At 34.9% G+C, this 24940-nt stretch overlaps 1 protein-coding gene across 2 annotated transcripts in view; it reads left to right on the top strand.

The window, feature by feature from the left end:
• Positions 1-24940, top strand: part of ASPG (asparaginase) — a 123980-nt gene that overhangs the window by 80120 nt on the left and 18920 nt on the right. The window lies entirely within an intron of this gene.

Below are 24940 nucleotides of genomic sequence, written 5' to 3'. Positions count from 1 at the left end.
TATGCTTTTTCACTTTCTTTTGATTGCTTCCTCATATTTACCTTTCTTTGTTTCTCTTGACTCCTACACATAACTTCACAGTTCCATTAAGAATGCTTGGAAATCCTCTATTTTATTAACGATTTTTTTTCTTGTTGTTTTAAATTTAGCATTTCTGACTGAATTATTCTTGTCTGTAAACCTTTTGGAACATCATATTCCAAGCTCTCTACTCCTCTATGGTAGTAGTTGCTAAATCATGTGTGATCCTGATAGTAGTAACTTCTTGATACTTGCATTCTTTGTCTACTTTTACTATTTTTTCTTTGACCTTGAAGCTTTGGATTTTGGCAATGATGTTCCTGAGAATTCTTATTTAGGGCATTCTTTTAAAGGGTGACCAATGGATTTTTTCTATATTATTTCACCCCCACCCCCACCCTCGGGCTCTAAGAGATCCAGGCAGCTTTCTTTTATCATTCCATGAAGTATAATGGCTAGTGTCTTATGATCTCTCTCCTCAATCAGCTCTCTTAACATTTTTATATCTTTTGACTTATTTTCATATTTCTTGTCTCCTGGAGTTATTAACATCTATCTGATCCATTCTTACTTTCAGAGAGTTAGTTGCTTGGGTAAGGTTTTATACTCCTAGTATTTGTACCTTTTGTTAATTTCTTTATTCCATACCTCTCATCCTTTTCCAAGTTTTTTCCTTTAGCACTTTCATTTCATTTATAAAAACCATTTTGACTACTTTCAAAAATCCTTATCTCTTCTAGGAATTTTGATTGAACTTGTTTCCAAGCTTTGTTTTTCCGTCAGGTGTTGTTTTTTGGGTCCAGTCCAGTTTTCAAGGAGTTTATTGCTTGAGTGATTTTATTTTATTTCAAACTAATTCTCCCTCCAATTTTTCCTTTTCTAAATCCAATTCTGTAGTACTTGGGTATTTTCCAATTTCCCCCCATCACTCACTTTTTTCCTAATTATTTCCTCTATCAATATCATTTATAAAATTGCTTTTAGTTCTTAAAATAAACAAATATCTTTTCCAGGAATTGTAGTTGAACTTATATTCATGATGTATTTTTCTTTGATGTTTTACTTGTAGATGTTTTGAAGTAATTTTCTTCTTCTAGGTTTCTTTCTTGAGCATCTCTTTTGTCATGAAAGTTTTTTTTTTTATGGTGGATTTTTTTGTTCATTTGTTTACTCTTTTTTCTAGCCTACTTCTTGACCTTTGTCTTTATTTTAAAACTGTTCTCTATGCACTTATGGAGAGAATGTCTGGATTGGTCATTGCTTTCTTAGGGCTTTGAGTAATGAGTTATTCCAGGATCTCAGGGACAGTTCAGGTTGGGAACCTATAAGAACGTTGTCAGTACTCCCAAAGTGTCTTGATTTAGGACAAAATCAAATTTTTGCCTTTTTGGTTTGAGTTTTGCTAGTTTTTCATAACATTCTTGTAGGCTTGCCTGTTTTCCCCCAGTAGATGCTTGTAGACTCAGCCCCTATCAACCAGCTAGAAAGAATGATAGAACTACAGATTCCCCCTTTAGTTAGAAGCTCTACTGCTTCTGATTTTTCTGCACCAGGTTTCAGACTGAATTAGAGAATAGATTGAGACCCTGTTCTGCTGTTGAATTTAGCAATCCACAAATGCTGCTTGCATTTGACCTTCTAGTTCTCATTCTGGATCATCACTCCTAAGTCCAGGTCTCCTCTTCAGTTTGCCCTTGCACTGTATGTAACCTGGAACTGCCAAATGAGGGACAGAGATGCTAGGTGACTTCTATTCCTGCGCTCTACATAAATTTAGTTCCTTCTGTGCTGGATCAGGGATATTTTCTTCTTGAGTTGGAATATTTCATGACAGATTCCTGACTAAATCCCATCCCTAGTATTTATAAATCTTTCTTCTTGTCTCTACAATTGCCCATTCCATTGGGCTGGAATAATGAGTCATTGTGATTTTGGTAGTGAGGGGAATATTTCTTGATAAGGACTGTTTGATACTTTTTCTAAATCTTAGTGTAATGGTATCTCAGAGTTGTCTTAATTTGCATTTCTCTGATCAATAATTATTTGGAGCATCTTTTCATATGGCTAGAAATAGTTTCAATTTCTTCATCTGAAAATTGTCTGTTCATATCCTTTGACCATTTATCAATTGGAGAATGGCTTGATTTCTTATAAATTTGAGTCAATTCTCTATATATTTTGGAAATGAGGCCTTTATCAGAACCTTTGACTATAACAATGTTTTCCCAATTTTTTGCTTCCCTTCTAATTTTGTCTGTGTTAGTTTTGTTTGTAAAAAAAAACAAAAAACAAAAAAAACCTTTTTAATTTGATATAATCAAATTTTTTTATTTTGTGATCAATAATGATCTCTAGTTCTTCTTTGGTCACAAATTCTTTCTTCCTCCCCAGGTCTGACAGGTAAACTATCCTATGTTCTTCTAATTTATTTATAATCTCATTCTTTATGCCTAGATCATGAACCCATTTTGACCTTATCTTGATGTATGGTGTGGGTCAATGCCTAGTTTCTGTCATACTGATTTCCAATTTTCCCAGAAGTTTTGTCAAACAATGAATTCTTATCCCAAAAGGTGGGGTCCTTGGGTTTGTTAAATTCTAAATTACTATGGTCATTGACTATTTTGTCCTGTGAATCTAACCTCTTCCACTGATCAACGAATCTATTTCTTAGTCAACCAAATGGTTTTGGTGACTGCTACTTTATAATATAGTTTTAGATCTTGGTACAACTAGGCCACCTTCATTTGATTTTTTTTCATTAGTTCTCTTGAAAGTCTTTACCTTTTGTTCTTCCAGATGAATTGTGTTGTTATTTTTTCTAGGTCACTAAAATAGTTTTTTGGGAGTCTGATTGATATAGCACTAAATAAAATAGTTTAGGTAATCTTGCATTATATTCATTATATTTGCTATATCCAATAGCACTTAATAGTTTTCCAATTGTTTAGATCTGACTTTATTTGTGTGGAAAGTGTTTTGTAGTCTTGCTCATATCCTGACTTTCCCTTGGCATATAGATTCCCAAATTTTATATTATCAGCAGTTATTTTAAATGGAATTTCTCTTTGTATCTCTTGCTGTTGGATTTTGTTAGTGATGTATAAAAATGCTGATGATTTATGTGGATTTATTTTGTATCTTGCAACCTTGCTAAAGTTGTGGATTATTTCTAATAGCTTTTTAGTAGAATTTCTGGGATTCTTTAAGTATACTATCTTATCATCTGCAAAGAGTGATTATTTGGTTTCCTCATTCTAATTCTTTTAATCTCTTTTTCTCATCTTATTGCTGAAGTTAGCATTTCTAACACAATATTGACTAGTAATGGTGATAGTGGGAAACCTTGTTTCACTCCTGATCTTATTGGGAATGGTTCCAGTTTATCCCCATTACATATGATGTTTACTGAAGATTTTAAATAGATGCTACTGATTATTTTAAGGAAAACTCCATTTTTTTCCTATATTCTCTAGTGTTTTTAATAGGAATGGATGTTGGATTTTACCAAATGCTTTTTCTGCATTTATTGAGATGATCATAGGTTTTTGTTAATTTGGTTATTGATATAGTCAATTATGCTAATAGTTTTCCTAATATTGAACCAGCCCTGCATTTCTGGTATAAATCCTACTTGGTCATGGTATATTATTCTGGGGATGATTTTCTGTAATCTGTTTGCTAATATTTTATTTAAGATTTTTGCATCGATATTTATTAGGGAGATTGGTCTATAACTTTCTTTCTCTGTTCTCATCCTATCTGATTTAGGTATCAGTACCATGTCTGTGTCATAAAAGGAATTTGGTAGGAGTCCTTCATTCCCTATTTTTTCAAATAGTTTATATAGCATTGGAGTTAGTTGTTCTTTAAATGTTTGGTAGCCCAGTGAAAGAACTCTGGGAGTTGACTATGAACCACTACATAGAATTCCCAATCCTCATATTTTTGTCTGCCTACATTTTTGACTTCCTCTACAGGCTAATTGTACATTGTTTCAAAGTCTGATTCTTTTTGTACAGCAAAATAACTGTTTGGGCATGTATACATATATTGTATTTAACTTATACTTCCATATATTTAACATGTATTGGTTAACCTGCCATCTGGGTGAAGGGGTGGAGGGAAGGAGGGGAAAAGTTGAAACAAAAGGTTTTGCAATTGTCAATGATGGAAAATTACCTATGCATAAAATTTTTGTAAAAATAAAAAAAAATTTTTAAATGTTTGGTAGAATTCACATGTAAATCAATCTGGTCCTGGGGATTTTTTCTTAAGGAGTTGATTAGTAAAGCTATGTTTCTTTAAGCTACTGTTTTTCTGAGTGCCTCCATATTCTCACTAGAACTTCACTAGAGTTCTTTGAAGTAAATGGAGAACATTTTTTTTTCTCTTTTTCTAGATGAAAAAAGGCCTAGGATGGTAGTTGATGTTCCTAAGATCACACAACAAGCTAATGGAAAAACCAGGCCTACGATCTGGATTTCTTGATTCCACTTATTGTTCAATCATTTCAGTCACATCTACCTGTTCATGACCATATTTGGGGCTTTCTTTGCAAAGATACTGGAGTAGTTTTGACATTTCTTTTTCTAGCTCACTTAACCATTGAGGAAATAGAGGTAAACACAGTTGAATGACCTCTTCAAGGTCACACAAAATAGTAAATGTCTGAGGTCAAATTTCAATTCAAGAAGATGAATTTTCTTAATTCCAGGCCTAGTATTTTATCCATTCTGTCACTTATACCATTAAACTTGGACTTTTGAAGGTTGGATATATCAGGGCTTGAAGCAGAAGTGTGATAGAACTTGCACAATCCCTACGCTCACAAACTTCATCTTGAACCAGTGGCTGGTGTTACCCTCATAGATGCCCACACCAGGACTGGCAGGAGTGGTGATTGTATGTAGAGCCATATATGCAATTGACTGTGCAGCAATAAATTTTATCCCAACGCTTAATATCCCAAGACCTCTGTCTCTTAGCACCTTGTGCTGATGGTCTTAAATATGGGTAGCATGTTTATTCCTCTGCCGCCTTGCACTGTGTAATTTGATTTGTAACCACTCAAGTGTGGGACTTGACAATAATGACTATTATATCAATTTTTATCTTATAAAATTCTCCTTGGCATTAGTTTTCAGAAGGGGGGATGGGTTCTTGGGAAGCTGCCCAGGTGTCTTCAGAGAGTATAAAATAAGAGTGAAACATGTTTAGAAAGAGAAGATAGAGAAGAATGAAAGCAGGGCAGAAAGGCACTGTAATGGAAAGTACTGGATTTGGAACTAGAAGACTTTTATTTAACTCCTGACTCCAAATCTGCTTGATCATGTAGTGATCAATCACTTTTTCTCATCTGTCAGATGGGAACAATAATACCTACATTCCTGAACCTTATTGCTATAAGGGAACTTTGCAAATCATAAAATACATTAGAAATTCAGACTCTAATGGGTGAGCCAGACAGGGCACTGGAGCTGGGGGACATTCCAGACACACCTATGGGCTTCTCTGACTCTGGGCAAGATGCCTAAGTGCATTTTTTTACTCTCTTCTTTGTCAAGTGGGGTCTGAGATCTGATAGCTGGAGTCTGATTCTTCAGCAAAGATATGAAAGCCATCAAGAAGAATTACCCTGACTCCCCTATACCCATTCAGAAGCAGATGCCAGGAACTTTTTCTTGGTATCTTTTTTTTTCAGTATGTATACATCTCTTGAGTGGCTGCCTAGAAGGGAGGCAGCTTGGACTGGACACTCACAAACTTAGTAGGAAAGGTCTTGGCACAAGTCCTAGGAGCAATTGGCATATTTTAGAGGATTAAAAAATTCTCTAAGTCATTAAACCCAAGCATCTAATCTATGAGTGAGTGGGAAATCCTGCCAAACTTAGACCCCTATCCTGTGGCTGGTCCTATCATGGGCTGGAGGTGGGCTTGTCAAGGAATATCATTTTTTTAACTTTTTTTAATTAAAATTTGTGTTCCAAAAATTTTTCCCTCTCTTCTTTCCACTCCTTCCCCTAGACAGCAAGTAATCCAATATATGTTAAACATGTGCAATTCTATACATATTTCCACAATTATTATGCTGCACAAGAAAAATCAGATTTTAAAAAGGGAAAAAATGAGAAAAAAAAAGCAATGCAAGCGAACAACAACAAAAAGAGTGAAAATACTATGCTGGAATCCACAATCAGATCCCACAGTGCTCTCTTTAGATGCAGATGGCAAGGAGTACCATTTTTAGAGTAGCTTGGATCTCTATGTTTTATTCAGGGACAAAACAACTTCTTCCCTTCTACTCCTCTCCTTCCCTCATCTTTCTCTTTTCCTTTCTCCTCTCCTCTTTCCCCTCTTTTGAACCTGAGTAACTAATGATATGTGTTTGGATGTTTTTTTTTCTCCCCTTGACCACAGGGTTCCCCCCTGAAGACCAAGCCTTCCTCCTGGACTGAGAATAACTTTAGAACAGGTTCATGTCTACCTCTCAAACTAAGGACTCCCCCAGTATATTGTGTCTCCTCCCACAGAAATAGACTATTTTCCTTCTCTTCCTCAGACTAGTTCTAGCCTCAAACATTATAGTCTCCATGGAAGAGTATAACATATATGCAAATAAATATGATACAAGATATAGAATGTGACAAAAGTAAAGAATGTGATAAAAATGAAATATTATAACATACATTTGAGATGAGTAAAATTACTTTCAATTAGAATGATTAGGAAAAATTTCTTGGAGGAAGTAACTTCTGAGCTGGGCTTTGAAGGGAAAGACAGAATTTCTATATGCAGGAATGAGGAGTGTATCCCAGGAATAGGGGACAGTCTTCATGAATGAAGGAAATGGGAAGCTTTGGGATGGGATTATGGAGCAATCTATCTGGTTTTGTTGGCATGTAGAATACCTCAAAGGGACTGGCGTACTAGAAAGGTAGGAGAAAACTATATTGTAGAGGGTCTTGTCTTTGCACTTTGGAGCAAGGATTTAATGTTATATATAAGATGGGGGGAAGGAGGGAGGGAAGGACTACCAGAAGTATTCCAGAAAGAGATTGATGTGGTTAAATGCACTAGGAAGATTCTTTTGGCATATCTATGAATCATGAACTACAAAAGGAAAAACCTCAGGCAGATATAGGGACAATTTGGAAGGCTCTTTCTATGGTCCAGGAAAATGGAAATAGGATTTTCTGCTATGGGCTGGGATGAAATACCAGAAATATTCCAGGAGGAGATTGATATGGTTAGATGCACTAGAAAGATTATTTTAGTATAATCTATGAATCATGAACTAGAAAGGGAAAACAACACAGGCAGATCTAGAGACAAGTTAGGAGGCTCTTTCTATGGTCCAGGAAATGATAAGTACCTGACCTAGGATGGAGATAGTGAAGAGAGGGGAATGACTAGAAACTAAACATTCACCAAGGTAGAATTGCAGTGACTTACCCACTGATTAAACATAAGGATTGAGCAAGAGAAAAGAGTCAAAGATGACTTGGGAAGGTGGGAGGATGGGTTCCTATATTTTTCACATGCCAGACAAGGTGGTGATTGGAACAGCAGGTTAGGTATCAGAAGAGACAGTCTTGAGGTCTCATCTTTTTAGAACCCTCATCTCTAGGCCATCAGAATTGTATGGCCTTTGTTCTCAAAGAGGATCATGGTTTAGGGGGGTAATGCCATTACATCCAAGTGAATTGGGTTTCAATGAGGAAGGGTTGTACAAAGCCACTTGCCTCAGTTTCCCCTCCAGAGCCATCTGGGTCCAATGGCCAGATACTGATCCTTGATGCAATGGACGACCTTGTCCTTTTTTAAGCTTTAAGTGATTAAGGCTAGATAGGGATTGAGGCAAAGAATCTCCTCTTTCACCTAGTCCAAGAAATATAAATAAATAAATAAATCTGGGAGGGAGAGACCTTCCGGGTTTCTGCCCAAAGGAGAATACATTGTTATTTACAAATCAATCACGACCTGAACAATGGCCAAATGGGGCTTGGCCTAGGATCTATTCGTGGCCAATGAGAATAGCAGACCCACTAATCTCTGCCACTCCCTTCCAGGGAAATTGCAGCCATGAACTATGAGATCATCAGCCGGATTCTCCCTCCTTTGGCTATTTCTAGGTATGAGGTGGCCACCCTAGTGGAGAAGTGGCTTTAAGTCTTTTAAGGTCTCCAGCTGGCTAGAGGGGTCTGTGGGAATTCAGAAAGCTTCAAGTCTCAGACTTATTCCCGGCATAGTGAGAACCAAGCTTCCTATAGAGGAAAAGCAGAACTTTCACTTTTTCTTATGTCCTGAGACTTATTCCTTAAGGGTACCCTAATTCCTGCTGACAGAGTGACCTTATTGTACTGGGTATGACCTTGGACAAACTGTTCCTTTTGACCCTTCATTTCCCTGTCCATCTGTCGAATGATGGCAGTGGACCCCAAATTCTTTGATCTTGCTAAGTATGTTACTCTGATCTTCCAGACCTGACTGTAAAGTCCTTGAGAGATGAGGACTGTGTGATGGAGCTAGAATGTATGAGCTGACCGGCCCCCACTTTGGTCAGATGGGGAAATGGAAACCCAAGGTCATGTGGCCAGTGGGTGGTAGAACAATGAGTAAAAGCCAAGCCTCTTGACTCTGCCCCTGCCCAAGTGCTTACCCCACCTTCTCTGATTGCGCTGCGGTTCTGTAGGTTTCAGAGAACAGGCTCTGTGCGTTTTCTCCACCCAGATGGGCCTGGGTTGAGGGTGTAGAAACTGATTTTTCTGGCTGGTCTGGCAGTAGGGGGAGGGAAGCAAAAAGGGGGAAGAGTCCTTGAGATGTATTTCCAATGATAAAACTAATGTATGGGGGAGAAGAATTGCTCTGCCTTGCTACAGGTTCCTCAGTCTTTTCCCCCGCCCCAAGAAGATCAGGCTCTCTCTTCCCATTAACATCCTAACCAGTTTAGCTTAAAACTCAGGTTCTGGCAGGCAAGTAGGAAGGCAGGCAGGGGCCTGACCTTTTTAAAATAACTAAACTGGCTTGTCTCCAGGTGGAAAAAGAGTAATTGCTAGTAATTCTCAAAATATATGTATGTGTGTGTACACACATAAGTATATTATGCACATGCATATAGTCTATATTTTATATTTACATGCATGCACACATGTATGTGACTCCTTCATTTTAAATGTTTTATACATATTTATATATACTGGAGAGATGGTATAAGAAAGAAGAGGGTTATAGGGAAAGACTTGTATATGTTTGTATATTTTCATATATATTTGCACATAGATGTATATATAGTTTTCTCTGTCTTTTATCCACACACAAACACATGTTAATCAACATTTTAAATTGCCTACCATGCCAGGCACTATAGTAAGCATTGGGGATGCATAAAAAGGCAATAGACAATGTTTGCTCTCAAAGAACTTACAATCTAATGAAGGAAACAACATATAAACAAATATACATAAAGCAAACTATATGTAGGATAAATAGGAAATAATTGAAAGAAGAATTAAGAGGGGTTAGGGAAGACTTCCAGTGGAAAATGAGATTTTAGTAGGGACTTAAAGCCAGGGGCAGGGGATAGAAGTTAGTGCAAAGGAGGAAAAATGTTTTAGGCATGAAGGTGATCCAGAGAAAAGGACTGGAGCCCAGAGGTAAAGTGTTTTGTTTGTGGAACAGCCAGGAATGATTTGAAGAAGATGTGTTAGGGAGTAAAGTATAAGAATAATGGAAAGGTAAAAGGGGCTCGATTACGAAGGGCTTTGGATGCCAAACAGAACACTTAGTATTTAATCCTGAAGGCAATAGGGAGCCACTAGAGTTTAGTGAGTAGGAAGGTGACATGGATCAGACCTCTGTTTTAGGAAAATCAATTAAGTGGCTGAATTGAAGGTAGCTTGGAGTGGAGAAAGACTGGAGACAGGTAGACTGACCAGCAGACTATTGCAATAATCCAGGCATGAGATGATGAAGCTTTGTGCTAGAATGATGATTGTATCAGAGGAGGCAAAGGGTCCATTCAGGAGATCTTGCAAAGTTAAAACTAACAGCCTTGGTACCGAGTTGGATATGATGGTGGTGGGGGGGTGGGGAGGAGGTGAGAGATAATAAGGAATTCAGAATGACTCATAGGTTACAAACCTGAAGGATTGAGAGAGAATGATATTGTCCTGTATAGTAATAAAGAAGGTAAGAGAAAGGGAGGGTTTTGGGAAAAAGATAATGGATTCTGTTTGGGACATAATGAGTTTAGAATGTCTCATGGACATGTATTTGAGATATCTGAAAGTGTTTGGAGATGTAAAATTAGAAGTCAGCAGAGGCTAGGGCCAGATAGGAACATCTGAAAATCATCAACATAGAGATGGGAATTAAACCCATGGAAGCTGATGTGATCCCGAAATAAAATAGTATAGAGGGAAAAGGAAAGAGGGCCCAGGATAGAATCCTATGGTACACATGTGGTTGGAAGACATGATATGGAGGAGAATCCAACAAAGGAAATAAGAGAAGAAAGGATCACATAGATAGAAGAAACAAGAGAATAGTGTCCTGAAAATCTAGAGATATGTTTACATACATAGGTGTACTTATATGCATAAATACGTATACATATATGAACATCAATGTGTCATTCAAGCCTTAACAGAATCCCTTTGAGGTCAGTAGTTCAAGGTTCATTATCTTTAAATTAAAGATAGGGAAACTGAGGCTCAGGAGGGTAAATTAACTTGTTTGCAGAATCTCAGCTCTTTCTCATCGCATTATTTCCTCCCATCTTAACATGATGTCTTCTCTTTCCTGCATTCTTGCCATTGATTTCTTTATTCATAATAATTGATGTTGGGCTTGGTTGCAGTTGAATCACAGATAGATATGGTGGGGTCCCTGCCCTCCATGAGATCATTAATGATAATAGTAATAATAATTTATGTAGCACTTAAAGGTTTGCAAAATGCTTTACAAATATTTTTTCATTTGAGATGAGATGAAACCTCTGCAAAAGAATTGTTATTCCCATTTTACACATGAGGAAACAGAAATAGAAATTAAGCAATTTGTCTAGAGTCACACAACTAGTAAGTATCTCAAAACATCAGATATTCCTGTCTCCAGACCCCATGCTCCCTTTACTGTGCCTCCTCGCTGCCTCCCAACCAGAGGTATAAGACAAGTCATTGATTCAACAAATTTGGTTTAATTTAACAGGTATTTAGTAAGCATCTACTATGTGCGAAACAGTACTTCCTTGAGGTCAGTAGTACAAGGTTCATTCATCAATGGGTACCTACATTATTGACAACTCAGTGCCAGCCCTGGAAGAGTTTACAGTCCAGTTATAGGCATGAAGAATAAATCCTAAATGGTGTGACAGAAAGAAGCTAGAATGTGATAGGTACACAGGAGACATGTAGACCAGGGAAAATATGAGGAGAGAGAGTGAGGATAGGTTCAGCTGAAGGAGCTTGATGGAGGAACTGGCATGCTTCCTGAAGAACTGATAGAACTTTGATGGTGAAAATAGAGAGAAGGGATTTTTAGGTGCTAAACCACAGTGACTGGAGCCCTAATTATGGAGTCACTCAAGTCTAATTTGACTAGAAGATATAGAGCTCATCAGCAGAATTATAAATTGGTGATGAAACTGAAAAGGAGGTTGGAGTCTGACATTCAGAGGAGAGTATAGTAGAGAATTTAGAATTCATTTGATTAGCAATGGTGAGAGCTATAGAAGGTTTTTGAGCAGGGCAGTTTCCTCATCTATAATAATCAGAATGTTTTTATTGTTGCTCTACTGCATAGAATATTAATTTATCATATTAAGGAAAGCTCCTTCTATTCCAATATTCTTTAATTAATTAAGTTCATGCTGTATTTCATCAAAGTTGTTCTCTGTTTCTGATGGCATAATTATTTTTCATTACTTTTTCTTCCTGCTTATATGATTTTCTATATGGTTTTCTTGTAATCAAACTATTTTTGTGCTTGAATTTTAAATTCTACTTGGTGATGATGGATAAATTTTCTTTTGATGTACAGGTATATTAAAAAGTATTTTGGCATCTAAGTTTACTAATGCTCTTGGGCTACTGTGATGTTCTTTCCTAGACGTCTTATCCTTTGTTTTGAAACAGTTTGAATGGCATCAGAGTTCCTTGTATTTTTTTAAATGTTAAAAATTCTTCTGTGAATGTCTTGGATCAGTGATTGTTGTTGGTGCATTTTTTTTAAGCAGACTTTTAAGTAGTTTAGTTTCTCTTTCTGAGATTGGTCTATTTAAGTTATTTATTTCTTGTTTTGTTACTATTTGTATTTTGAAAGTAATCTTCTATTCCTTTTGGAATATAAAGAGGCAGTTTTTAGAAGAAGAAATCAAAGTTATCTATAGTCCTATAAAAGTGTTCCAAGTCACTATTGATTAGAGAACTGCAATTTAAAATAGCTTTGAAATACCACTTTATGCCTCTCATACTGGCTAAAAAAAGGTTGGGGGGAATAGCTTGTTAGAGGGGATGTGGAGAAATTGGGATACTAATGCATTGTTGGTAGAGTTGTGAACTAATTGAAACATTCTGGAGAATAATTTAGTACTATGTCCACAGGGTATAAAATTGTGTAACCTCTTGACTCAGCAATACCACTACTACATCTGTATCTTAGAGAGATCAAAGAAAAGAGAAAAGGGATATTTGTAGAAAAATATTTATAGCAACTCTTTTTCTGGTGGCAAAGAACTAGAAAACTGGGGGATGCCCATCAGTTGGAGAATGTACAAGTTTTGTACAAGTTTTGGAGATGATTGTTTGAATGACATTGTGCTATAAGAAATGATAGCAGAGAGTTTAGAAAAACCTGTCAATACTTAAATGAATTGATTCAGAATGAAGTGAACAGAACCAGGATACCATGATACACTGTGACAGCAATATTGTACAGTGATCAACTATGATTGACTTAGCTATTCTTAGCAATACAATGATCCAAGATAATTCCAAACGACTTGATGAAAAATGCTGTCTATCTCTGGAGAGTAAACTGATGAACTGAGTACAAATTGAAATAGTTTTATTTTTCAATATGGCTAAGGTGGAAATGTTTGCATAATTTTGATGTATTATATTGCCTGCCTTCTCAATAGGTGGGGGAGGGACTAGAGAGAGGGAAAAAATTTGGAACTCAAAATTTAAAAAGACAAAAAATGTTTAGAATAAATAATAAAATTTAAGAAGTCTTTAAAAAAAAGAATGTTTTAAGATTTGCAAATATATTAGCTTAGACTTATTTGTGATGTCAATAATTTTCTTGGTTACTTAATGTATATATGCCCTCATGATTTTCCTTCTCCTATTTTTAATTTTGGTTATTTGACTAGTTTTCTTTATTTTAAAATTCTTGTTAAATTGTTTATCAGTTTGAGAGGCAAGGTGGTGCAGTGAAGAGAAAACAAGACCTGGAGTGAAGAGTGACCTTAATTAAAATCTGTGGCTTAAAAGGTATGTGTGACTTTGAACAAGTCACCTCAAGTTACTAAGTCTCAGTTTCTTCCATGATAAAATGGGATTGACATTACTTTTAATATCCACTTCATGGGAGTAGTTACTAAAAACAACATTCCGCAAACTTTAAATTCTCTTACCAAACACAAGTTATTGTTATTATTTTCACTGATCTTTTGAAATCATTTGAAAATTTATGTCTTATAGTCTTAGATTTCTTCTCTTTTTTTTGTTCTCAGTTTTATTTATCTTTTTCTGCTTTGTATTGGTGCATTATTTTGTAGACTTTTTAGGTGACTACTCAACTTAATATATTTCTTTTTGTTTTACTTATATGAGCATTTAATACTACACATTTGCCTTTTTTATCTGTAATATCTATTATTGTTTTCTTTGACATAATCTATTGTTTTTATAATTTCATTTTAAACTACAGAGTTCCTTAATAAATCATTCTTTAGTTTTTATGAGATACTTATCTTTTTATTCATTGTACATAATTTATTCCATTATGGTCACAGCTGTAGTGAACAAAATCTCTTATCTTCTAAATTTACCTATGTTTTCTTTCCTACCATCATACCATCCATTTTTTGTTTAGGTTCTATTTATGCTTTAAAAAAGAATATATACTCTTTATTTTTCCCATTGAATTCCCTATAGTTCCCTATACATCCATCAGATCTCTTTTGTTTAATACTCTATTCAGCACTGTAATTTATCTTGTTTATCTTTTTATTGTATATGTCATTTGCTAATAATAAGATGTTAAAATTTCCTGTTCTTGTTGATTTTTCAGCTATTTCTTCTAAATAAGTGAATTTTTCCTTTACAAATTTTACTATGGAATTATAAGGTGCCTATGTATTTAAAATATAGTATTATTTTGAATATAACCTTTTAGCATAATGTAATGTCTATTTCTCTTTAAGCTTAATGGTCTGAATTTGAATTTGTTCTATATTTTGGTTTTATGGCAGAATGATAAAATTTAGATCATCCTTTTATTTTAAGTCTTTTGAAATCTTTCTGTATCAAATACTTCTTATAAACAAAATTCGGTTTTTTAATTCATTCTCTAACTTTTTATTTTATTTTAGAATTCAATACACTAACATTAAGCATTACATTTGAAAAAAAATTTCTTTTCCTTTATCATTTCTTTCAAATTTTTTTTTTACCAGAATATCTCCTATTGTACTTACCTGGATACATGTTATATATTTCCAAAGGTTTATCTGGATACTACCAATCTATCTCCCATTATACTTATCTGGATACATGTTATACATTTGCAGTCGAGATTACTTGGATACATGTTAAACATTTCTAATGTACTATAAACTCCTATTGTTAATTAACTGAAAATGAACAAAATTAACACATATAATTTTTCTTCATCATGCTTATTATATAAATTTATTTAACTTGTCTTTACTCTTCATCTAATAAAGAGTTTTAATTTGGCATTATTCTGCCCCTACCTACTTTTACCTTATTTTCCCTTTTTATCTAATAATACTTTTCCATAACATTTAGTGATTTGGTTAATATAATACTCCTCATGTTCTCACATTTTATTGTTACCTGTTTATCTTTCTTAGGTACAAAACTGACCCTTTTCCATCCCTCTCCGCTCTTCCCTCACCACTGCCATAAAATACCAACAACTTACACTGAAATTTAAGGCTGTCAACTGACTTCCACTTACCTTTCTAGTCTTATTTGATATCATTCCCTTTTATATGTTCTAGCCAAACTGAAGCATTAGCTGTTCTCCGAATTTAACATACTATCTTTCATTTTCATACATTTCCTCAAGTCATATCAATTTATTTTGATCCCTCTTCATTTCTGCCTCTTGGTATCCCTATATTATTACTTCAAGGCTCAGGTTAAAGTATAATCTCTTCCAAGAAGTTTTTCTTAACCTTTCCAGATATTACCAAACTCCTTGTCCTTAAAATATCTCCTACTATACATGCCTGGATACATGTTATATATTTCCAATGAAATGGAAAAAAAGCAAGAATTATTTTTATCAGTTGTATCCCCAGTGCTTCAATAAATGTTTGTTGCATGCAATCAAATTGAATTGAATTTGGGAAATTGTAATTGTTGAGCAAGGGAAATAGATCAAACTTATCCATGTAACTTAGAGACTGGTGTTTATTCAATGATTTCTGTGAAGTACATATGACTCTAAAAAATCTAAACATTTCTAGAACACCTTCTTAACTATGCAATATTCTGAGTTTTGCTAGTTAGATAATTTTGGATTCATAGTTTATGTTTCTTAATTTTACATATGCATATTTGCCAAGCATTTATTAATCACTTGCTATATGTCAAGCTCTGTGTTGAATACTGGGGACATGAAGAATGGTCCAAAAAAAAAATTCCCTGATGTCAATGGGCTGACATTTGACTCTAACCTTCCTTGAGGAATATATTGTGATCAAATTTTATTTCTGTCATTATTGCAGTTTGTAGATTCTATTTCCTTTTATGGTGACAGTGTTAGAATTAAACTGTAATGTGTCTAGGAAGCATGACTCAGTATTTTTTTTTTTCTTATCAGGATACTGTGGATTCTATTTTTATATTGTTGCTTGTTTTAATTAATTGTGGAAAGTTTCTTTTTTTTTTCTTTTTCTTTTTAAATATATTATTTTATTTTATTTTTTATTAATTTCATAATTATAACATTTTTTGACAGTACATATGCATAGGTAATTTTTTTTACAACATTATCCCTTGTACTCCCTTCTGTTCCAAATTTTCCTCTCCTTCCCTCCATCCCCTCCCCTAGATGGCAGGCATTTCCATACATATTAAATATGTTGTAGTATATCCTAGATACAATATATGTGTGCAGAACCAAAATTTTGTTGTTGTTATTGTTGTTGCAAAGAAAGAATTGGATTCAGAAGGTAAAAATAACCTGGGAAGAAAAACAAAAAAATGCAAACAGTTTACACTCATTTCCCAGTGTTCCTTCTCTGGGTGTAGCTGATTTTGTCCATCATTGATCAATTGGATCTGGATTAGATCTTCTCTATGTTGAAGATATCCACTTCCATCAGAATACATCCTCATATAGTATCATTGTTGAAGTGTATAATGATCCCCTGGTTCTGCTCATTTCACTCAGCATCAGTTGATGTAAGTCTCTCCAAGCCTCTCTGTATTCATCCTGCTGGTCATTTCTTACAGAACAATAATATTCCATAACAGTCATATACCATAATTTACCCCACCATTCTCCAATTGATGGGCATCCATTCATTTTCCAGTTTCTAGCCACTAAAAAAAGGGCTGCCACAAACATTTTGGCACATACAGGTCCCTTTCCCTTCTTTAGTATTTCCTTGGGATATAAGCCCAATAATAGCACTGCTGGATCAAAGGGTATGCACGCTCTCCAGAATGGTTGGATTCTTTCACAACTCCACCAACAATGCATCAGTGTCCCAGTTTTCCCACAGCCCCTCCAACATTCATCATTATTTTTTCCTGTCATCTTAGCCAATCTGACAAGTGTGTAGTGGTATCTCAGAGTTGTCTTAATTTGCATTTCTCTGATCAATAGTGATTTGGAACACTCTCTCATATGAGTGAAAATAGTTTTAATTTCATCATCTGAAAATTGTTTGTTCATATCTTTTGACCATTTATCAATTGGAGAATGGCTTGATTTCTTATAAATTAGAGTCAATTTTCTGTATATTTTAGAGATGAGGCCTTTATCAAAACCTTTAACTGTAAAAATGTTTTCCTAATTTGTTACTTCCCTTCTAATCTTGTTTGCATTAGTTTTGTTTGTACAAAAGCTTTTTAATTTGATGTAATCAAAATTTTCTATTTTGTGATCAATAATGGTCTCTAGTTTTCCTTTGGTCACAAATTCCTTTCTCCTCCACAAGTCTGAGAGGTAAACTATCCTATGTTCCTCCAATTTATTTATGATTTCGTTCTCTATGCCTAAATCATGGACCCATTTTGATCTTATCTTAGTATGTGGTGTTAAGTGTGGGTCCATGCCTAGTTCCTGCCATACTAATTTCCAGTTTTCCCAGCAGTTTTTGTCAAATAATGAATTCTTATCCCAAAAGTTGGGACCTTTGGGTTTGTCAAATACTAGATTGCTATTTTTATTCACTATCTTGCCCTGTGAACCTAACCTATTTCACTGATCAACTAGTCTATTTCTTAGCCAACACCAAATGGTTTTGGTGACTGCTGCTTTATAATATAGTTCTAGATCAGGTACAGCTAGGTCACCTTCATTTGATTTTTTTTTTTTCATTACTTCCCTTGAAATTCTCGACCTTTTGTTGTTCCATTTGAATTCTGTTGTTATTTTTTCTAGATCATTAAAATAGTTTCTTGGGAGTCTGATTGGTATAGCATTAAATAAATAGATTATTTTAGGGAGTATTGTCATCTTGATTATATTCGCTCGGCCTATCCAAGAGCACTTAATGTCTTTCCAATTATTTAAATCTGACTTTGTTTTTGTGGCAAGTGTTTTGTAATTTTGCTCATATAATTCCTGACTTTCCTTTGGTAGCTATATTCCCAAATATTTTATGCTACCAACAATTATTTTGAATGGAATTTCTCTTTGTATCTCTTGCTGTTGGATTGTGTTGGTAATGTATAAAAATGCTGAGGATTTATGTGGATTTATTTTGTATCCTGCAACTTTGCTAAAGTTCTGAATTATTTCTAATAGCTTTTTAGCAGAGTCTTTGGGGTTCTCTAAGTATACCATCATGTCATCTGCAAAGAGTGATAATGTGATTTCCTCATTTCCTACTCTAATTCCTTGAATCTCTTTCTCAGCTCTTATTGCCGAGGCTAGCGTTTCTAGTAGAATATTGAATAGTAATGGTGATAGTGGGCAACCTTGTTTCACTCCTGATATTACTGGGAAAGGTTCCAGTTTATCACCATTACATATGATGTTTACTGAAGGTTTTAAATATATGCTCCTTGTTATTATAAGGAATAGTCCATTTATTCCTATACTCTCAAGTGTTTTTAGTAGGAATGGATGTTGGATTTTATCAAATGCGTTTTCTGCATCTATTGAGATGATCATATTTTTTTTGTTAATTTGGTTATTGATATAGTCAATTATACTAATAGTTTTCCTAATATTGAACCAGCCCTGCATTCCTGGTATAAATCCCACTTGGTCATAGTGTATTATCCTGGGAATGATATTTAAGATTTTAGCATCAATATTCATTAGGGAGATTGGTCTATAATTTTCTTTCTCTATTTTCAGCCTACCTGGTTTAGGTATCAGTACCATGTCTGTCTCATAAAAGGAATTTGGTAGTACTCCTTCAGTCCCTATTTTTTCAAATAGTTTATATAGCATTGTAGTTAGTTATTCTTTAAATGTTTGGTAGAATTCACGTGTAAATCCATCTGGTCCTGGGGATTTTTTCTTAGGGAATTGGTTAATAGCTTGTTCTATTTCTTTTTCTGAAATGGGACTATTTGGACTATTTACTTCTTCCTCTGTTAATCTGGACAAGCTATATTTTTGAAGGTATTCTTCCATTCCATTTAAGTTATCGAATTTATTGGCATAAAGTTGAGCAGAGTAGCTCCTAACTATTGTTCTAATTTCCTCTTCATTAGTGGTGAGTTCTCCCTTTTCATTTTTAAGACTAACAATTTGCTTTTCCTCTTTCCTTTTTTTTAATCAGATTTATTAAGGCTTTGTCTATTTTGTTGTTTTTTTTCATAGAACCAACTCTTAGTTTTATTAATTTAATAGTTTTTTTACTTTCAATTTTATTATTCTCACCTTTTATTTTTAGAATTTCAAGTTTTGTGTTTGTCTGTGGGTTTTTAATTTGTTCCTTTTCTAGCATTTTTAGTTGTAAGCCCAATTCGTTGACCTTCTCTTTCTCTATTTTATGCAAGTAAGCCTCTAGAGATATAAAACTTCCCCTTATTAGTGCTTTGACTGTATCCCACACATTTTGGTATGATGTCTCATTATTGTCATTTTCTTGGGTGAAGTTATTAATTATGTCTACGATTTGCTGTTTTACTCAATCATTCTTTAGTATAAGATTATTTAGTTTCCAATTATTTTTTGGTCTATTTTCCCCTGGCTTTTTATTAAATGTAATTTTCATTGCATTGTGGTCTGAAAAGGATGCATTTACTATTTCTGCCTCACTGCATTTCATTTTGAGGTTTTTATGTCCTAATATATGGTCTATTTTTGTATAGATTCCATGAACTGCTGAGAAGAAAGTGTACTCCTTTCTGTCTCCATTTAGCTTTCTCCAAAGATCTATCATATCAAACTTTTCTTGTATTATATTTACCTCTTTCTTATTTATTTTGTGGTTTGATTTATGTAATTCTGAGAGTGCAAGATTGAGATCTCCCACTATTATTGTTTTGTTGTCTATTACTTCTTGAAGTTCGCTTAATTTCTCTTTTAAGAATTTAGACGCTGCACCACTTGGTGCGTATATGTTTAATATTGATATTGCTTCATTATCTATGCTACCCTTTAGCAAGATATAATGCCCTTCCTTGTCTCTTTTAATTAGATCAATTTTTGTTTTTGTTTGATCTGAGATGAGGATGGCTACCCCTGCTTTTTTGGCTTCACCTGAAGCATAGTAGATTCTGCTGCAACCTTTTACCTTTATTCTGTATGCATCACCCTGTTTCAGGTGTGTTTCATGTAAACAATATATGTAGGATTCTGGCTTTTAATCCAGTCTGCTAATTGCTTCCTCTTTATGGGGGAGTTTACCCCATTCACATTTATGGTTAAAATGACTAATTCTATATTGCTTGCCATCCTGTTAACCTCGCTTATGCTTTTCTTCTTTCCTTCTCCCTTACCCCACTCCCCAGTATTAAACTTGTGAGTACCACTTGCTTTTCACAGCCCTTCCTTTTTAGTATCCCTCCCCTACCTTAAAGTTCCTCCCTCTATTTTACCCCTTTTCCTCACAATTTCTGTATTCCTTTCCCTGTAGCTTACTCCTTCTTTTTTCACTTTTTCCCTCCCACTTTTCAATGAAGTGGAAGGAGTTTCACCATAAATCAAATATGTCTATTGATACACACTATGTTCATCCCCCTCCTGTCTTTCTCTCAGATGTAATAGGCTACCTTTGCCTCTTCATGAGATGTAGTACCCCCACTTTCCCCTTTTTTATGATATAATTTCCTTTCCACCTCTAGTTTCTAGGACAAATTATACATGTGTTCTTTACATATCTTTATGGCAGAAATAGAGTTCTTAAGATTTTACCTTTTTAGAAATCTCTTGAGTTCTGTATTTGGAGATCAAACTTTTGTGTAGATCTGGTTTTTTCATCAAGAATAGATGGAATTAATTTATTTCATTAAATGTTCATCTTCTTCCCTGGAAAAAGATGCTCATTTTTGCTAGGTAAGTTATTCTTGGCTGTATACCAAGTTCCTTACCTTTCAGAATATCATTTTCCAGGCCCTTCACTCCTTTCATGTGGACACTGCTAGATCCTGGGTTATCCTTATTGTGGCTCCTCCATTTTTGAATTGATCTTTTCTAGCAACTTGGAATATTTTTTCCTTCGTCTGCTGGTTCTTGAACTTGGCCACTATATTTCTTCGAGGTTTGATTTTTAGGGTCCCTTTCAGTAGGTGATCGATGAATTTTTTCAATGTCTATTTTACCCTCTGTTTCTAAAATGTCTGGGCAGTTCTCTTTGATAATTTCTGGAAAATAGTGTCCAAGCTCTTTTTTTCCTCATATTTTTCAGGGAGTCCAATTATTCTCAAATTGTCTCTCCTGGATCTATTTTCCTGGTCTGTTATCTTCCCAATAAGGTACTTGACATTCTTTTCCATTGTTTTATTTTTCTGGTTTTGCTTGACTACTTCTTGGTTTCTCCTTGAGTCATTCAATTCTACTTGTTTGATTCTGATTTTCAATGATGTATTTTCTTCACTCACTTTTTAAATATCTTTTTGTAATTGTCCAATTTAGTTTTTAAGTGAGTTTTTTTCTTCTATGGAATTTTTTTCCATTTCATCAATTTTAATTTTTAGAGAGTCATTTTCTTTTTCCAACTCATCAATCCTGTTTTCCTTGGAGTTATTTACCTTTTTCAATTCACTAATTTTGTTTCTCAATGATTTGATTTCTTTATCTACTCTGTCTTGAAATGCATGGGATGACTTCTCCAGACTCTCTTGCCAAGCTTCCCTTCCCTTTTTCCCATTTCTTTTCTAGCTCTCTTGTGAGAGCCTCTTTGATTTCCTCTATGAGAGTCTTGTGTATTGAGGAGCAAATCATATCCCCCTGTGGGGATTCCTCTGGAGACAATCTGATTTTAGTCTTCTCAGAGTTTGAAGTCTGCTCTCTATCCATACAGAAGCTGTCAATGGTTAGAGCCCTTTTAAATTTTTTGTTCATTTTGTCAGAGCAGAATCAAAGAAAACAAATGAATAAGAAAAACAAATGATCTGCTTTTGGGAGGGGATGTGGCTGGATGGTGTTACTGGGCTTCATCTACAAAACAGCAGCAAGGCACTAGCAGGACAGCGATGGCTGCACTGCATCTGTGCTCTGAGGCTCTAAGAACGGGCTGAGTCACTCCAGGTGGGGGTGGGGGTAGGGGTAGGGGTGCCAGGTCCTGAGAGATGCTAGCTTTCTGGGGTTTTATTCTTTACTGTGTTTACAGCTTCTCTTCTGATCCTGGCTTGCTGCCAAGATGGAATATCCACATTGGGGTAAAGGTCTCTCCACCAAAACAGCAGAGATCGCACCCCTCCCCCCTCCGGTCTGAGCAGTGTGAGCTGCCTGCCTCAATCTCGGTACTTGCCCTCAGCCTGTGCCCAGTCTGTTCGTCCCTCCCCTGAGCAAAAAAAGACCTTTTCTGGCGAATTTCAAGGATGTCTTCTGTTGGTAATTATTTGTGGGTTTTTTTCCCCGTCAAGCATTAATTCTGAGGCTTATCATGAAATAAATTCTGAGAGAAAACATGGAGCTCAAGCAGCTGTGTGCCTCCTCTCCGCCATCTTGGCCAGAAGTCTGTGGAAAGTTTTCTTGAACAATTTCCTGAAATCGAGTGCTTAAGACTATTTCAGTTTTCTAAGTTTCCTGAAATGTCAATAATTTTGACATTGCTGTGATTTGTTTGACCCATCCTTTGTTTTGCTACTTGAATCTTCATGTTTTCTGGGTTTCAATAATTCAGTAATTTCCTGTACATGCCCTTTGAGTTGCTCTGAGTTGTTGGCAAGCTTGTTTTCTAATATCATCTATTTCTATCTCTTTCCATTATCCATTCCCATTATCCTATCCACTCTGAATAGCAGTCCTATCTCCTTTTTCATCTTTTGCTTGCCTCCAAGATAACTTTTTTAAACAGCCACACCCTCTTTTTATTGTCTTAAGTATTTATGAGGGCCTTATCTCTTTGGGAGCTTTGGTGCTTCTAAAGCTATCACTCCAGGATGATAGGATACTTTTGTCTTCATCTCTATGTTTTACCTGTACTCACTTCTATTACACATAAGTGTATTTTAAATATAAAGTTAATCAATTTCCTATTGTCAGTTTTATATCAAATGTTGAATTCTTTTACTTGAAAATTACTAAAGTTTTAACATACAAAAGTAAAGTTTTAAAACTAAAAATGCTGATATTACAAAAATATACCATATTCTAAAACAAAGGGCTCAAACCTTGTATTATATTTAGGCCACAGACCAGTGTATAGTATCATTCAGCTGCTATGTTTTCTCAGTTAGCGCTAGGCTTTTAATTACTTTCTAAACACATTTGCTAGTTTGGTATATTCATCCATCTATTTTTTTTTTTTTTTAAATTTATCTCTTTATTCATTCAGCCATTTATTTGGGAAGTGGGAGATGGGGTGAGTTTCACTTTGACTGGAAGTATATTATCTGTTCATGTTTCCAATCTGACTACTGATCAACTTGAGAGCTTTGATCACTTCTGTTTCCAATAGGGGCCAGTTCACCCTTTCCTTAAGGAAACTTAATGGCCTTTCTATCCTTGGGAGCTCAGCATAATGGTGTCAGGTTTAATTCAGATGCTTGAAAGATTTAAACTACTGTGGTCTAGAACTCCTGAGCTCAAGAGATCCTCTGTCTAAGACTCACTAGTAGAAAGGACTACCAGCTACTGTACTCAGCAACCCATTTACTTCTATGAACATTCATCTATTTAATTTACTTTGTCAGTATTATTGGTATATAGTAGGGCAAACCAGCTCCTAATGCTTGCTTTTATTTTATCTTTATTGGTTGTGAATTCACCCTTTTCATTTTTGATACAGGTAAATTTGATTTTCTTCTTTTTTGATTCAAATTTAGCCAATGACTTATTCACTATTAAATTTTTTTTAAAGAGCAGTTCCTAGTTTTTTAGTTAATTTTTTAAAAAAAATTTTATTAGTCTCTCCATTAATTTTCAAGATTTTTATTTTGGTATTTAGTTAGAGGTTTTTAATTTAATGTATTTTAGAACCCATTTGCTTATGTAATCTATTTTAATGATGAGGCTGCCGTATTTTGTTTTCCTCTTGTGAATAGGAAAGAACCAGTTGGGAGGATCTTCATTTACATTTATTGATTTATAAATTTAAAACTTATTTTTAAAAATCTAGCCCGTGTATTCACATCAGTCACTTTAGAGAGTTTACTCTGTTCTTCCCTATAGGAATTGTTTCTGTAATCGGAGAACTATTAAGAATATTATTCTTGAAAGCTAGACATCTCTTTAAAAGCTATGTCTCCCTGCATCATTGTAGTCTATAAAATTTTGCCTTTGTGCCTTTTATTACTTTTGAAATCTGTCATCAAAAACACTGGAGTGCTTAATTTTCCTTCTCCTTTTCTATCACAAATTCCAAGATGGAACTTTCCTCCTAAGTTTCTACTTTAGCAACCAGCTTACTGGTTATAATGAACTCATGTTATTGCTTTCTCCATCTTTTGAAGACTAAAATCTTAAAGCAAAGGCAAGAATTCATTATCTGCTGTATTCTTCCAGAGGAGAAAGAGAAACAGACACACACACACACACACACACACACACACACACAGAGTTCTCTATCAAAATCTGGATGATTGATGGCTCTCATCACTTCTATATCATGCCTTCATGCCAGGTTTATTATTGTTTGCTTCCTAAACTATTCATCTCTTTTCTTCTTCTGCCTAGGTGGTTTTTGGTACAACCTCACAACAATGAATACATTAAAAAATAAGTGTATTAACCCAATATTACTGCCTATAAAGTTATTCCCTAGGAAAATGCTAGACCCTTTGAAGGAACCACAGCTTCTTGTACTTTAGAGTACAAGAAGAGTTCCAGTAGTGATCATTGTAATATAGATTAAGACCTGCCA

This window comes from Sminthopsis crassicaudata, chromosome 2 (assembly GCF_048593235.1).
Source record: "Sminthopsis crassicaudata isolate SCR6 chromosome 2, ASM4859323v1, whole genome shotgun sequence".
Lineage (NCBI taxonomy): Eukaryota > Metazoa > Chordata > Mammalia > Dasyuromorphia > Dasyuridae > Sminthopsis > Sminthopsis crassicaudata.
The sequence above is the reverse complement of the archived record's forward strand: the minus strand, read 5'-3'. Positions and strand labels throughout refer to the sequence as shown.